The following is a 16,616-nucleotide window of genomic DNA, read 5'->3' as shown; positions in this document are numbered from 1 at the left end:
GTTCTCTCCCTCACAGCTCTGTATGCCACTCCTGCCTTTCGTGGTGTCGTTTTTCTATGTGGCAGACTACTTCCTCTTTTTTCCTCCTCCCTTGAGAGGTTCCGTTTACCCCCTTTTTTGGTGGGAGGGATTTCATTACTTTTTCTTTGGGCATATCCTATCTTCTGACCAACTGCGTATTTCTGCTGCTTCTGCACTGTCATCCAATGTTGGGTGCTTTTCCCCCCTTCCTGGGGTTTGTTCCCCTCATAATCTGTACTCCCAGTTTTCATCTAAAGCTATGGTTATGTTTACTATTTGTTTCTCAAGTTTCCATGGAGCTTTGGTCAGCTTTCTTACTTGTCTCTCAAGCCTCCATGGGTTGGACAATGTGTGATTGTCAAAATTGACTATGTGTTGCCATTAGTTTCTGCAGCCCTTTTGTTTCACCCTGGCGGTCTTCTTCATCTTCATGGTGGACTTACCCATGCTGTTTATTCTTTGTTTCACCTGTTTATGCCTGCTGGCACTCTTCCTCAGTCAGTGGCGTTGGTTCTTGGACTGCTGCCCTTGTTTTCCTTTAGTGGGTAATGCCTTCTACTTCCTACTCTTCTGTGGCATTGTGTTGCTGTTTCCCAGCCTTTCTGTCACCTCCACATTTACTGTTGTAACGTCTTCTTTTACAATGGTAGGATTTATTATCTCTGTCCTTCCTTGGTTACCTCTGTTCTTGGATTATCCTTTGTTCCGCTACATCTGAAAGAAACACGTTAGTGTTAGATTCCTTACCTTAGAATATCCCCAGGCGTCAGTCTGGATCCGGAAACTTTTGCGTAGCAGTACCCCTGCGCGTCGGTAGGCGTCGTCTGCAGGCGTCCCCTGCGGCTCCGCGTCCGTCGTCGGCGTCGTGCGCCGTGATGACGTCGCTGGAGTATATAGACGCCGCCTCCGCGCGCTGACGTCAGTTCTTCTTTTTTCCGCGCCAGTGGACGCAGATCTGAAGAGCAGTACGCCGGTCTTTTGACCAAGTTTTTCGATAGTTATTTCTCTCTTTGTGCCTGTTAGGATGCCTGGGTTCAAGCACTGTGATGACTGAGCGCACAATGTCGGTCACAGACCATCACCGCCTCTGTCTCCGGTGTCTGGGCCCCGACCACGACGTGGACTCCTGCGTCGACTGCCGGGCCCTCACCAACAAGGCTAGGCGGGAGCGGTCCCGCAAGCTACTGGAGCTCCGGGTGCCGGCCCCACGTCGGGACCGGGAGCGGTCCCGGTCCGGCCGGAGGTCGAGAGAGCGTTCGAGGGAGCGGTCGCGGAGCCGCGCCGAGCGTTCCGGAAGTCGACACCACTCGTCAGGCTCATCAGGTAAGAAGCACAAGAAGTCGGGGCGTCGTCATCGTACCCCCGACTCCCCCCGACGCTCGCGCGATGCGGCCGGGGGCTCGGGTGACCCCAACCCCGCGGCTGCGCGAGAGTCGCCGGCGCGGCCTGCCTCATACCCTCCGGTCCCTGGGCACGGCGCGACGCCTGAGGAGATCGAGGCGTTCCTCATGGCCATGAGGGCGCTCGCTTCTCCGACGGGGCCTACGGCGCCTTCGGGCCCAGTGCTACCGTCTGGGGGCCCTGGCGGTTTGGGTGTCCCTGCCTCGGCGCCGTCGGGTGCTCCGGCCCCGGCGCCGCCGACGGCTCCGACCCCGGCGCCGCCGACGGCTCCGACCCCGGCGCCGCAAGGGCCTTCGGGATCGGCGCCGGCTGGTCTTCCGGCCTCTCCGGCGCCGTTACCATCGGGGTTACCCCCGACGCCGCCCCCGCGCGGCGCCGGTTCTCCGGTGCCGGCTCCGGCCGGCAGCGGGGCTCCGATGCCGGCTCCGGGCGGCGCCGTTCCCCTACCTTCCCCGACGCCGGACGCGGAGCCGGACCGGCGTCGCTCGACGCCGGTCCCGGCGCCGATGGGGCCCATGAACCCCGAGGAGCCGGTCTACATCGTTGACTCCGAATACGGAGAGGATGAAGAGTTCGGTGAAGGTTGGGAGGGGTCCGAGGACCCTCTGTCACGCGAGTGCCAGTATGACCCGGACTGGACAGGTGACTTGGGGGATGCCAGTGGTCTGGACGACTCTCCTAACCCTGGTTTGATCTCTCCTCCAACCGTGGCATCGGTGGAGGGAGCTGCATATTCAGTGGTGCTGCTGAGGGCTGCCAAGGCCTTACACCTTGAGGTCCCCGTCGCGGCCGTGAGGCCTAACATCCTCACTGAGGTCTTCAAACCGCAGTCATGCCCACAGGAGCCACTGCTGCCGTTTAATGAAGCCTTGTCAGACGTTCTGTTGGGCACGTGGTCCAGGCCCGCTTCAGGTGCGCCTGTTGATCGGAACGTGGCCAGGCGCCACCGTCCTTGTCCGGACGACCCCAAGTTCCTGTCTACCCACCCCACTCCTGAGAGTCTGGTGATCCAGGCCTCGACCTCCCAGTCCGCATTCCCGTCGGCCCCGCCCGACCGGGAATCCAAGAGGTATGACCAGTTTGGCAAGAAGGTCTTCTCGTCCATTAGTTTGGGCCTGCGGTCTTGCAACACCGCTTGCCTCTTGGGCCGCTACACCCACTCTGTGTGGGATACGGTCGCGGAACTGCTGCCAGAATGCCCCATGGAGGTGCGGGCAAAACTCGGTCAGGCTGTGGCTGAGGGCCGAGATGCAGCTAAATATTCGATACGGTGTGGTCTTGATACGACCGACTCGCTGGGCAGAGCTATGTCAACGACGGTGGCGATTCGTCGCCACGCCTGGCTGAGATCCGCCAACTTTTCGGCAGATGTCCAGAATACATTGATGGACATACCGTTCGATGGCTGTCACCTGTTCGGTGACAAGGCGGACCACGCGCTGGAACGCTTCAAGGACTCCAGGGTCACGGCCAAGTCCTTGGGTCTCTCGACCCAGCGTCAGCAACCGGGTTCGTTTCGTCCCTTTCGTGGCCAAGGAAGGGGCGCCCCCACACGTGCTGCCAGCCACGCGCCGCAACAATCCTTTCAACGCGGTGGCGGCCGTGGAAACCGCCGTGGTGGCGGTCGGGGACAACGGCGGGGTCAGACCACACCTCCCCCCGCAGCATCTGCCTCAAAATCCTCCTAGTCCGTGCTTCCGGCCCCATGTGACGCCAGTGGGTGGCAGGGTTCGCCATCACCACGCTCACTGGCGCACGATCACTTCGGACAGGTGGGTGCTGCAAATCGTCCGAAGGGGCTACTCCCTCCCCTTCGAGACCACTCCTCCAGCCATGCCACCGCAGAACCACCGTGTGTCGGGGGACCACTTGACACTTCTGCAGGAGGAAGTTACGGCCCTCTTGGCCAAGGGGGCCATCGAGCGCGTTCCTGGGCCAGAAGTAGGGCGTGGTTGCTATTCCCACTACTTTCTGGTACCCAAGAAGGACAAGGGGGGCCTACGTCCTATCTTGGATCTAAGGAACGTCAACGGCTTCCTCCGGAAGGAGAAGTTCAAGATGTTGACGTTAGCTCAGGTCTTGGCTGCTCTAGACCCACAAGACTGGATGGTAGCGTTGGACTTGCAGGATGCCTATTTTCACATCCCCGTCCTGCCGGCCCACCGGCGTTACCTGCGGTTCACGGTAGGCCAGGAGCACTTTCAGTTTATCGTGCTTCCCTTCGGCCTTACCAGCGCCCCACGGGTGTTCACAAAGGTGATGGCGGTGGTCGCAGCCCATCTGCGCAGGTTGGGGGTTTCAGTCTTCCCCTACCTAGACGACTGGTTGTTGAAGGCGGGCTCGCCCCAGACAGTCGTCCACCACCTTCAGATGACGGCAGACCTCTTGCACGACCTGGGGTTCTCCATCAATGTGCCGAAATCACACCTGTGTCCCTCTCAAAAGCTCCTTTTCATCGGAGCGGTTCTGGACTCGGCGCAGTTTCGGGTTTATCCTCCGGAACGGCGGGTCCGGGATATTCAGGCTTTGATTCCCATCTTTCAGCCGCTATCCCGGGTTTCGGTCAGGTTGACGCTGCGGCTGCTGGGACTGATGGCTTCCTGCATCCTTCTGGTGCATCACGCCCGGTGGCGGATGCGGGCTCTGCAGTGGGACCTGAAGTTTCAGTGGGCCCAGCATCAGGGCAACTTGTCCGACCACGTCTTGATCTCGGAGGGCGCTGCGAGACAACTGCAGTGGTGGCTTACGGACCGCGATTGGGTCAGAGGCAGATCCCTCTCCCTTCCCCAACCGGAGCACGTTGTCGTGACGGACGCGTCCCTCCAGGGCTGGGGTGGCCACTTGGGAGAGGCAGAGATCAGAGGCATCTGGTCTCCGGCGGAGTCCCGGCTCCATATCAACCTGTTGGAGCTGCGGGCGATTCGTCTGGCACTGAAGGCATTCCTCCCCTTTGTCAACGGGAGTGTGGTGCAGGTGTTCACCGACAACACCACCGCCATGTGGTACTGCAACAAACAGGGCGGAGTGGGGTCGTGGACCCTTTGCCAGGAGGCTCTGCGCCTCTGGCAATGGCTGGAACGTCAGGGTGTGACTCTGACGGTTCGACACCTGGCAGGTTCCCTGAACGCCAGGGCGGACGAACTCAGCCGTCGGTGCTCGATGGATCACGAATGGCGTCTGAACTCGGACGTGGCGCAAGGCATCTTTCTGCGATGGGGAGAGCCTTGGTTAGATCTATTCGCCACAGAAGAGAACGCGCAATGTCATCAGTTCTGCGCGTTGGAGTTTCCAAGACGGCACTCGCACGGCGACGCCTTTCGGCGCGAGTGGAGTTGCGGTCTGTTATACGCCTTTCCGCCTATACCACTTCTGCCCAGAGTGCTGAAGAAGATCAGGCGCGACCGGGCCCAAGTTATCCTTGTGGCTCCGGACTGGGCTCGAAGGTACTGGTATCCCGAGCTACTCAGCATGTCAGTCGGTCCCCCGATCCGCCTGCCTCTTCAGGAGGACCTTCTGTCGCAGCAGCAGGGGACGGTCCTCCACCCGAACCTGTCCAGTCTCCACCGCCATGCTTGGAGATTGAGCGGCGGCAGTTGAGGCCATTTGACTTGCCTCCTGAAGTCTGTGATGTAATTCTGGCAGCCAGGCGTCCCTCCACTAAGTCGGTATACGCCTGTCGGTGGAACAGATTTGTGGCATGGTGCACAGCAAAGGCTGTGGATCCACTCTCTGCCCCTCTTTCCGAGGTTCTTCTGTTTCTTCTCTCTCTTGCCCAGCAGGGCTCTGCTCTGGGCACTATCAAGGGCTACCTTTCTGCCCTTTCAGCCTTTTTAAGGCTTCCTGATCAGCCTTCTTTGTTCAAATCCCCGATTGTGACTCGATTCTTGAAGGGCATCACTCACATGTTTCCACCTGTTCCGTTTGTGATGCCTCAGTGGGATTTGAACCTGGTTCTGACCTTTCTGATGTGTGCTCCCTTTGAGCCCCTTCATTCTTGCCCTCTCCGTCTCCTGACTTTAAAGACGGCTTTCCTGGTTGCCATCACCTCTGCCAGGAGGGTGAGTGAGCTCCAGGCTCTTTCTGTGAAACCTCCTTTCTTGTCCATTCATCCTGACAAGGTGGTTCTGAGGACTAGACCCTCTTTCCTGCCCAAGGTTGTTTCGGCCTTTCACATCGGGCAGTCCATCACCCTCCCTTCCTTCTTCCCGCCTCCGCATCCTTCAAAGGATGAAGAGCGGCTCCATCGTCTGGACCCAAAACGTGCGCTTTCATTTTATATGGATCGCACACGCCAGTTCCGGGTGGATGACCAACTGTTTGTTGGCTACGTGGGTGCGAAGAAGGGACGGGCGGTCCATAAACGGACCATCTCTCGATGGGTCGTTCTCTGCATCAAAGCGTGCTACTCTTTGGCTCGGAAGGAGCCTCCTGTTGGGCTGAGGGCCCATTCCACTCGGGCCACGGCGGCTACTACTGCCTTGGGCCGGGGAGTCCCTTTGCAGGACATTTGCCAGGCGGCTACGTGGGCCTCGCTGCACACTTTCGCGAGGCACTACTGCCTGGACAGTCAAGTCCGGAGGGATGGCTTCTTTGGCCGTTCGGTCCTCCAGGACTTTCTGGTGTAGGAATGTATTGGTTCGCAGACCCACCACCGGGGTTGGTATTGCTGGGGTATCTATTCTAAGGTAAGGAATCTAACACTAACGTGTTTCTTTCAGATGAACAAGTTACTTACCTTCGGTAACGATATATCTGTAAGAAACATTAGTTAGTGTTAGATTCCTTACCGAACCCACCCATCCTCCCCGTTCTGCGAACTGATACCTAGGGTTAAGGACATCCCTTTCAGGGCCCTAGTTTTTACATGGCACCAGTGTTGGTTCTCTCATGGCTCTGCGTCTCCTGGCGCGGAAAAGCTGTGTACAAAGAACTGACGTCAGCGCGCGGAGGCGGCGTCTATATACTCCAGCGACGTCATCACGGCGCACGACGCCGACGACGGACGCGGAGCCGCAGGGGACGCCTGCAGACGACGCCTACCGACGCGCAGGGGTACTGCTACGCAAAAGTTTCCGGATCCAGACTGACGCCTGGGGATATTCTAAGGTAAGGAATCTAACACTAACTAATGTTTCTTACAGATATATCGTTACCGAAGGTAAGTAACTTGTTCTTCTCGTCCTACTGCTCACTGGCGGATAACGTGGGTTACCTGCGATGGAGTGGATATACTTTTTCTTAGCATGTATGACGTGTCTCTACGGGAATGTCGATGTTTTTTCTATGCATATCTGATAGAGACATCTAGCCGCCGATTCCTTAACTTAGAATATCCCCAAGCGTCAGACTGAATCCGGAATTGATTTTGCAGCAGCCCCTCTGCGCTGCGGGGACAGTGCCACTCGACCACGCCCTGACGTCGTCCACATATGTGACGTCAGCGAGGTCATATAAGTCCCTCCCGGGGTGCTGAGTTTAGTTTCCTTCTATTCCGCGTGCAGCGCGGATCCGCAGTGAGCGGTACCTTAGCCTGTTTTCAGGCCTCCTTTTTGACGCTTTGCGTCATGAACAGTGTGCGATGCCTTTGGGCTTTAAAACTTGTAATTCCTGTTCGCGGTAGATGTATGTGACGGACCTGCATCTTATTTGTATGTGGTGTCTGGGCGAACACCATGACTCCACGGACTGCGAAGCCTGCCAACACCTGAAGCCGAAGTCTCCGCGGGAGCGCCGTATGAAGCTTCTCTTGGCACGGTTGTCCCAGTCGGAGCCGTCTCGCCCCCCTTGCCTCTTCATCGCAGGTAGGTCCCTCTGCTGTTCGGTTCCGCTGTCGATCGCCCTCTGGGGTCCGGGGCCGTCGTTCGCCACTTGGTAAGTAGAGGCGCTTGTTTCCGAGGTCTTCAAACTCCCCTCCTCATTGTTGTCAGGAACACTGGTCCCCGGAACATTCGGACGTGCACTCCCGACAGTCGCCCCCCTCTATCCGCCCTTTCCGGGTGTGGGGGCGACTCAGGCCCAGATGGAGCCTTATGTCTTGGCTCTGCGGGCCTCCCTTGGGTTCTCTCCCGTTCCTGGGGCGTCCTCGGAGCCTCCGCTTCTTGTGGGATCTCCGATGGAGTCTCAGGAGGGTTCGACCCCGGCGCCAATTAAGCCTTTGACCTCCACGAACGTCAGAGATGTGGTGGTGTTAAGGTGCGGCCCGGTTTGTTCCCCCTCTATGGTCCACATGGAGTCGTTAGGGTGTGGCCCAGCTTGGTCCCCCTCTATGACCCACGGCACCTCTGCTGCGCCGCATTGCTCCCTGTGGCATCGCAGGTGGTTGCCGGTGCTCACAGCCCTGCCTTGAGCACACCCCCGGCTTCCGGGCAGGCGGCCGCCTGTCCGGAGCCGGGGATGGTCTGTTCCGGCGCCGGAGGCTCGCCTCCCAGGCTCTGCCTCCGCTTCTTTCTCTGGGGTCGGAGACTGTCATGGATGAGGTGGAATTGGTGCCGGGGCGGCGCCAAAAGCTTGCCTTGCCCACTCTGGCGCCTTCTCCTTCTTCAGAAGGGGAGCTTGTCATAGTTTTGGCGCCGGACGGGTAGGAACATCTTTGCATCCACTAGTGCAGCCCTACGGTCCTTAAATATAGTGTGTGTTTGGCTCGGGCTACCTCTGCCCTGTGGGACTCTCCAGAATCCCTGCTTTCTGCCACCTCTGAAAGTGCTCACGTTGATCTCCTTCCCCTCCTCCGGGATGGCCGCGACCTTGCAGAATTCACAATCCGCTCAGCCTTAGATACTGCAGATTCTTTGGGCCGAGCTATGTCGGGTTCTGTTGCCTTAAGGCTTCATGCTTGGTTGCGAGGTAGCGTCTTCCCTGATAATATCCGGGAGCGACTGGTTGACTTACCCTTTGATGGGGTTTTGCTGTTTGACGCTCACGTCGAATCGGCGGTTCACAGGCTCCTGGCGAACTTTTGTCCTACAACTGAGGTCTTCTTAGGCCTGTCTTCCGTGATGGTACTTTTTCATTTCGCATCCTTTAGATGCGCTCTGTGTTTAACCTGGGCAGTGAGCCTTGCTTCTTCTTTTTTTCTGTGATCAAGGGTGATTACCCTTTTATTGGCATCCCTTGGATGCGTTTTGCTTTGAGATGCCTGTTGGCCTGCTGTGGCCATGTTCCATGGGTTGCTGTGTCTGGTCCTCTGACTGTGGTATTGAGCCGGCGGCTCGGCTCGGTAATGTCATACTGCTCTGAACTCAAGTTTACGGGTTTGGTTCGTTACTGCGCTCTTTGGTTTGGCTTATTGCCCTAAGAGGAGTTCCCCATTGTTTGGTGTATGCATACTCCTTGTGGGGTACTTGTAAGCTATTATATAGCTTTGCTTATCTCACCTGGGCCTGGAGATCCTGTTTGCTCCACGCATCGCTTGGTGGTCCATTGTACGGTGTTCTGTGTTTGTCCCTGGTGCCATCTGCTTATGCCATGGCCATCCACCTCCTTGGAGGGTTTCATAGTCTCCTCTTCAAAAACTGCTCCAACCTGCCCTTACTGCACTAGGTATGATCCGGTATGGACATGTTCATGCTCCTGACTAGTTCTGTCTCTACATAATTATATATTTATACATTTATGTAAACATGCCGGTTGCCTTGGTATTCCTCTTCCTACGTCGCCACCTCTTGTCGAGGCTGCGAGATCTGTACCAATATCTCCATGTGTGGGAGAGCTTTTCGGAGTTGTTGCAAGTTGCCCATGAGTCCTCCTTGCTTCCGCTTCCTGGGGTGATTTCCCAATTTCTAATATGCTCCCTTTTTGGTGTTCGACCCTTTACATGTCTTTTCTGGAGTGTTGGTCTCAGATTCTGAGACTCTTCCCTTCATTAGTTAACTTGGTGTTTTTAGCCACTTCCTTCGGATATGCCCTTTTTTATCACCTACTATTGTTAAAGCTACCTCTGCGGGATAGCTCTTCTGATGGCAGTGGTCCTTGACTACTGCCTGCAAGTCTATCTTGTGGGTTGTTTCTCACTTTGACTTCATACTGCCTGGTCGGGCACTCTTATGCTTCTTGTTTGAGCCACTTTAAGGTCTCTATGGCTGTTTGCCTGCTGCATATTTTTCCTGATGCTAAATTGCCCCTAATTACCCTTTTTGGGATTGGGGGGTGCGCTTGGCGTGGTCCTTTTCCCGCCGACTATTCCCAATGCATTGTTCCGGTTCTAGCACTTGTCTTCGGCTCTTGACATCGGTTCCTTCGGCTTCCTTCTATGGGCTGGTCTGTTAGGCTCTGTTTGCGTCTCTTCAAGTTCCTTTCGAGCTTGAGTCGGTGTACTCCTCGTGCGCCATTAAGCGGAGAGTGGTCCTTCTTCCTCTATCTCTCTCACTTTCTTTGCTCTGGTACAGGGATCATGCCGTTCTACCTGTCCTTTTTATACAGGTATGGTGTAGCACCATTCTGGCGTTTTTAGGATATCTACTAGTCCGTTATTTCTGCTCTTTTGAGCTGCTTGGGTTGATGTCTGGCTGTTCCGCCACAGTTTTTCCCCTTTATCCATCACTCTATTGCCGGACTGGATGCTTGGCGCTTTCTGTTTTTTCATCGCAGACCCAACTCCCCTTTGAGGTATGACTGTGGTATCTATTCTAAGTTAAGGAATCTGCGGCTAGATGTCTCTATCAGATGTACGAGTTACTTACCTTCGATAACGATGTATCTGGTAGAGACGTTGTCTAGCCGCAGATTCCTTAATGTCCCCCCAGCCTCCCTGTTCTGCGAAAACCTTGCAGAGTGGTGTTCTCCACTGGCCTCTTCAGTAGCCATTGGGTTAGCTCTCACAGGAGTTCAGTTTGTGGCTCCCCTCTGAGTATTTCCATATACAGTTAACCTCTGCTGAAGGGCTTTTTTCCTGTAATACGGCACAAGGAGATTTGTTTTCCTCTCCAGTTACCTTCCCTTCCTTACTTCTTTTCTATTGACTCAGGGCCTGGTCTCCTCTTGGTTGTCTTCTTGGGGGTCGGTTGTGCCTTGGTTTCAACCTCCGTTATAGGGAAAGGGCCAGTCTTTTCATCCTTCCTACGGTGCACTGTTGTTTTTCTGTGCTCCGTTCTTAATAAACGACACAGTTCTACATGGCAATATTAGTCTATTTCGGTCTGTTGAGATGTTCTTCCTTTGTTGCACTCAGGGAAGGGTCTTCGCTTGGCTTGCGGGGCTTTTTCTCACAGCTTTTCACTTATATGTAGGCAGTGTCTAATTCTGTCTTTTATGATGGTGTCTCCACTATCCTCCTTCTTGTTCACAGAATTTTCATCCCTCGCACACTGTTCCACAGTTTCACAGTTTTTTGTTGGTGTCTCCGCTTTGTGCTGCGGAAAAGTTTCTCCGAAGACAACTGACGTCAGCGTGCCGGGAGGGACTTATATGACCTCGCTGACGTCACGTATGTGGACGACGTCAGGGCGGAGTTGTGTGGCGTCCCCCGGTGCGCAGAGGTGCAACTGCAAAAAGAATTCCGCCTCCAGTCTGACACCTGGGGATATTCTAAGTTAAGGAATCTGCGGTTAAACAACGTCTTAACCAGATACATCGTTACCGAAGGTAAGTAACCCGTACATTCATCCTTCTATACATTTTTCTTTGGATGTATATGCCTCTGCATGTTTATACCTATTTCTTCTAGGCTGCTTTGGAAAGTCTGTTATCTGGTGGGAAAAATCCCTGTGGTCAACCAGAATGCCTTTTTGGGGCATCTCAGAGGCTATTAGCTTGCCGTTTTCCTATAAGATTTGCGACATCTCGAAAATCTGTGCAACATTTTGCAAAATTCGAATCATCTACCGCATCTAGATTACCTTAAGCATTGGCAGAGAATCTAATCGCCTGCACCTGAGATTCAGCGTCTCGATAGCTACTGAAGCTTTTACTACTCATTCATCACAATTTGGCTTCCTCACCCTTTTTCCCCACTTTGTACCAGCAGTTTCTACGACTGATCCAACCTGACATCTCGCATGAGATTCTTGCGTTTGTCTCTCTTGTGATCTGACTTAGCGCCTAGCTCAGCACAGCTCAACAGGTACAACTATGAATTTGAACATAGGTTCAATAGCAGCTCTAGGTCAATCTGTTTTTTTTATCCAGTTACTCTTCTCATGTTTTAAAAGTTAGAACACACAACTGTCTGGGTCATTTTTTTTAAATTAGGACAGTTTTTTGCTGTAGAAAAAAGATTGATCCAGTTTTGATCCTTTATGCTCCTGAATAGTCATAAATTATTTTTCTTTTTTATCTAAATATAGTTTGACATTTTATTTCTTTTAAGAGTTCTGTAATCTAACTTGTGACAAACACTTTCCCTAAAAGTAGTGTATTGGTGTTTAAGCAGCGTTACTAAAAGTAACTCTAGGGATGCCTTATAGAAAAATTGGTTTACTTTGGCAGACATGACTGTGTAACATGGCCCGACAGGCTGGTTCTTGACAAATAAGGATCCTTTAGTTTGACTTTTAGATACCAAATTGCCTGTCCGTACTGGTAGCAAACTGAAATGCCAAGCGCTGGAAGATGATTTAATGTTCCTTTTGGTAAATGTCGTGTATGCTTATGTTTTGACGGAGAGAATTTAGGACATCTCCCCCAAGACACTTGTGTAAACTTGCGATGATTTTGAAAAATAAATCTGTTATGTCCTTATCAAAGAGCCAAGGCAGCACGTTTCTTCACACTGAGACCTTTTATAGCGTGCTTACCTGTGGGGTGCTGAAGTGCTTGACTACATAATGAATACACTACACTGTGTAGGGTGTGTGGTTGAAAGGTGTTTTTCTTTTGATCCTCTGTGCACGTTTTCATGACCTGTGTGAAGACCACATAGGTATGGTTATCCTGTTACAGGACGCAGCGCTGAACTGTGTGGTGGATGAAAAGGTGTGACAGTTTAGAGTTTCTAGTAAGCTGGCCGCTCTCATCAGGTCTGCAGGTTCTTTTTTGGTATTTCTTATGATAGAATTCAGTTACCACACAGGGTTGTCCAGTCTGGGATTTGTGTTTGTTTACAATCCTGACCGGTCATAGGTTGGAGGGACGTATGGTCTGGAGATTTGCTAGGATGAACTTGATTACAATTATCCCTTTTATGATTCTCATTTTACAGTGCCAAGTGGCAGACATAGTATGTTGTTAATTGGGACCTGCAGGACTAAATTAGAATTGCCAGCAGTTGTGGCAGGTCTCTTCATTTATTCAGTGCGTGTTCATTTGATGATGGTTTGGTTATTGCAGTGGACTGTTACATTACTGGGTGATAGACAAGACCTTGCGAGTGTGCGACGGCGAAGCAGCTTAGGGGAACTGATATGCAGTCTGTTTGAACTGCGATTGACTGCACAAATGCTAAAGGATATGGTATTTGTTTTTAGTGAGGACCAGCAGGATTGTTATATTTTTTTATTTTACTATACAATGCCCTGATCAGACCCAGGGCAGCCCTTCACAACCCACCTGGGCAGTAGGGCTGTTCCATATCTCTGGACTGTAGATTGTTCTTTAAGGAGTGATTATTGTTGCGAGTTCTAGTTCAGCGTTATGGGATGTACGAAGTGTGGAAACAGTCATGTGTTCACCTCTTTTCTGAACTTTAAATCCTCTGTATGCCTCGAATCTTGACTGGTAGTGAGTTCCAAATTTTGGCCTCTTATACTGAGAAAGCAGTACCACCTATGCATTTCTTATAGTAAGGCTGCATGATGATCCACGGTGCAAGCCTGGAGCGCAGTGTCCTATAATTTGCTTTGCTGGAATTCAATTTGTATATATTGTGGTCCTTTTCAATGTAAGGCTCTGGGCAATACAGAGTGCCTTAAACATTGGTCAAATAGCTGCAGCCGTTGGAGTGTTTGCAGAGGTGGAGAAAGAATCTTGCAATAACATTTTGGATTAGTTGTATTTTGCTTTTGCTTATGAAAGTGGGGATGCCACAATGCAATCTTTTGGCATATTCGAGCTTGGACTTGAGGATAGATTGTAGCTTTTGTTTGTATCCAAGGTAAAGGAAGACACATTGCAGTGTTTTCATTGTGCACAATGTGCTCTGTTACTAGGTTGGTATGTATAGGTCTGAATCTATCCATCTGATCCTATGTTTCTTGATGTGGTTGGAGAGCCTCAAGTTCCTTGGACCATAAGGCATTAGGGTGCTGTTTGTGCCTCTGTCCACAGGTCATGGTCTCTGTTTTACTGGTGTTGTGTTTTAAGTGATTAGTCATCCTACATTCATTTAAGACAGAGGAAGTCATCAAGGTTTGATTTGGAGAGGTCTACTGTTTCATTTGTGATTTGTTTATCATCTGCATAGTTGTACCAGTTGAAGATGATTGATCTAATTAGGTCTGGTAAGGGCTGTAGGTGTAAAAAAAAGAGAGTATATGTAATGGGCCCCTGAGTGACGCCACAATGTTGGGTTTGAGGGGCTGATGTGGAAGGTGATAGGTACACATGCTGTGTCTCTTTAAGGTATGAGGCAATCCATTTTAGAGTGTTTTACAGTATTCTGTGATGGAGTCTTTTTAGTAGCATATGGCGGTGGACATTGACAGATGCCACTGATAAGTCCAGAAGAAATAGATTGACCACTCAATTTTTGTCCACTGTAGATTGGAGGTCATGCCATATTGATAATAGCGCTGACTCTGTTCCTCTGTCTGGTCTGACATCAAGTCGTTTTCCTCTGTAAACCTGAAAAGTTGAGGAAAACTGCTCTTTCAAATATTTTACATAGGAATGGGTCATTGGATGTTGGTTTGTAGTTTGCTGGGTTGGTTGGGTTGAGGTTCTTCTCCTTGAGAAGTAGTCTTGTGTAGAAGGTTTTTAATCCAGGGGAAAAATACCATAGATATAGGAAATTGTTATGTAAGGTTCAAGCTACCTCTCCTGTGCAGAATATGCGGAGGACATCTTGAACATTTCTAAAGGTGCTGGGTTTGAAGGTGATTCTTATGGCCTGATTGTGATTATTATATCACACAGTTCTTTTTCTGACGGTAATAAAATTATTAGGTGGTGAAAGTTGGGTGTAGTCCTTATTTGTATGTTTTCCTTCTTTGTTGTGATTGAGTGATTTGTAGGGAAATGTTATACTTTTTTTTAATTGTTCTTCATTTTTTTGATTTTTCACATGAAGTACAGAGGTCGATTGTGTAATCGAGATGCTGAAAAATGACAACTACTACCATGAGAATGATTAAAAAAACTACATCCGAGAGCTACGCAGGACATTACAGCAACACATAGTAACCCAGTATAACAACCCCCCCCCCCCATACTCCCACTTCATTACCTCATCCAGCTAACATTGTCAGTAAGAGTAGTAGAAGTGGCTCTGCGAGTGGCGGTGCATGACAGAGCGGTGCAGTGCAAGTGTATCTGATCATATATAGAAGGATCTAATATGTGCCTAATGTGCCTGTCTTATCAGCAAACTCACTTTTCTAATCCTCCATCTCCTGACAAGTACAGTCTTTGCGTACCGTTGGTTTTACATGAATTTATGGATTATTGTGGTAGGCCACAAGAAAATGAGACAATGCAAATCTTTGCAACTTCCAATCTACTGAGGAAGGACAACATATTTGAAAGAAAAGTTTTTCCAGATGGCTAGGTTTTTGCACTTAATTTCTTAGCCAAAGAGGTTTTAGTACCAACTCTTCTAGAAGCATGACTTCATCTGTTTCTCTATTTGGCAGTGACCCTCATAGTAAAATTTGCAGAATGCCCGCTTGTAAATCAGCTAGCACCATCTACTAATAAAACTGATGGCATACCGACTTCAGAGATGACCGGCTAGTTATTTGATCTGTCACTGCAAAGCTATTCCACTAAAAGGTGTAGGAGCTTCCTTGTGTAGTACTTTCTAAGCAACAAAATCTAAAGCAAGACACATGCTGAAGAAGCGTATTTACGTATGTTTAACAATCATTTTCGTGTGCAAAGGTCTTATTTTACTCGACATTGCGATCTTCCCGACCTCTTCCTGTGGAATCAGGATGCAAACTATTCTGCTTTTAAAGACTTTGGCAGATCATATCCCGACAAAATGATTACAGTTGAAGATGGCAAGACACTGTGAAATGTCTTCATCCAGAAAATCTTAGCAGGATGTCTACACCGAATAATTTGTTTATTAATTAAGTATTTATTTTATTCTCTCCTGATTGTTACAGCCTTTGCTCTTTGAGGGTGTCCCAGGTCTCAGAGACTGGGAGCTCTCATACAGCCAATATTTTGAGTAAAACATCTCTTATCCTTTCACTGTACATGCAGTATAGTAATAGATCTATTTCTTTGACTGATACTTTTGGCTACTTGTTTGTGATTATCATGTTTAACACTATTTAGTTACTAGAGCAGTCTAACCCGTGTCTTTGTTTATTGTGTTTTCCTTTCGTGTAGAAAACGTTCACAATCTTCTGACTTAAGCAGAGCTGGTGTCAAAGGAAACAAGGAGTGCAACTAATACAGATAGTTGTCCAGAGCCCCTGCTTCATCAAGTGGCCTGACACAGCCTGTAAGATGAGATGAGAATGGACATGCTCTGTTGACCTGGCCTTTGGCACTTATTTCTCAATTCAGAGATTGAGTGCACTGTAACAGTCGACTGGACATGTTGGCTCTTTTAATGAGGACACGATAAAGCAGCGAGTCATCTTGCCATTTCAGGTCCCCTGTATATAATTTTTGCGACAGCAGCCTTTTCCAAGTAAAACTGATATTCTTTTAAACATGTTTTAATTGTGTTAATTGCATAAGCAGTGTAAATTAAAAAAAGATCAGCGATGCTCCAGAACAATCCAAGGCATGTAAAGATCGTCTAACAATTTTTCTTCTATTACTTTCATTGTTCCTGTCATAATTGAAATGTACTTAATGTTTAATTGCAGCTTTTGCCTCTAATCCATCTCTAAATCTATGTAAGGTCTTTGTCTACTCACCATGGTTTAAAGCTTACACAATATAGGCTGTTTTTATAATGGTAGTCAGGGGCATGTTATGCTCAAAGACAGAGAATGGTATACTTTTTCTAGTTCACTGATTATTTAAATGCCTGAAGTCACCACCGAAACTACAAGAAGATTCTTGAAGATCGCATTCCAAATTCTGGCTTTGAAAGTCCATATTTATCCTTCCAACGTAGGGATACAAAACTGGGTGGATTGCCC

The 16,616-nt window shown here is 50.3% G+C and overlaps 1 protein-coding gene across 1 annotated transcript in view; it reads left to right on the top strand.

Moving 5' to 3' along the window:
* RBM19 (RNA binding motif protein 19) overlaps positions 1-16,261 on the top strand; it is a 543,939-nt gene extending 527,678 nt beyond the window's left edge. Inside the window, exon 25 of the mRNA XM_086943257.1 lies at positions 15,850-16,261. The gene's annotated coding sequence lies outside the window, so the exon portion shown is untranslated. The remainder of the gene's footprint in view (positions 1-15,849) is intronic.
* The last annotated feature ends 355 nt before the right edge of the window (positions 16,262-16,616 follow it).

The sequence above is a fragment of the Lissotriton vulgaris genome, chromosome 11 (assembly GCF_964263255.1).
Source record: "Lissotriton vulgaris chromosome 11, aLisVul1.2, whole genome shotgun sequence".
Taxonomy (NCBI): Eukaryota; Metazoa; Chordata; class Amphibia; order Caudata; family Salamandridae; genus Lissotriton; species Lissotriton vulgaris.
This window is presented reverse-complemented; position numbering and strand designations above follow the sequence as displayed.